Source organism: Tupaia chinensis, unplaced genomic scaffold (assembly GCF_000334495.1).
Source record: "Tupaia chinensis unplaced genomic scaffold, TupChi_1.0 Scaffold000231_1, whole genome shotgun sequence".
Classification (NCBI taxonomy): domain Eukaryota; kingdom Metazoa; phylum Chordata; class Mammalia; order Scandentia; family Tupaiidae; genus Tupaia; species Tupaia belangeri.
The window spans coordinates 2,627,917-2,628,268 of record NW_006159706.1 but is presented as its reverse complement, the minus strand read 5'-3'; positions in this window follow the sequence as shown (position 1 = coordinate 2,628,268).

Genomic DNA, 352 nt, shown 5'->3' with positions numbered 1-352 from the left:
CCCTCGGGATCCTCCGCCTGGCCCCCCCCCGCCGCCCTCGCGCCGAGGCGGTGAGCTCGCAGCCAGGCTGGGGGCGGGGAGTCGCCCTGGGCCCGCCCCAAGCCGGTTCTGGCGGCCGCTGCGGTGGGAAATCGACCAGGCGCCGCGGCGGCAGGAGGGAGTAGAGGTAGACTAGGCAAGATCGCGGGCCCAGGCGCCCGACTCGGCCCGGCCCGGCCCGGCCCGCGCGGGCTGGTGAGAAAGCCACCGAAAGACCTCGCGCGGCCTGGAGGGGCCAAGCCCCGCAGGCCCCAGGATTCAGAGGCCCCTCCTGACGCCCGGAGCAAGGGAGCTTGCGGCCGGACCCCACACC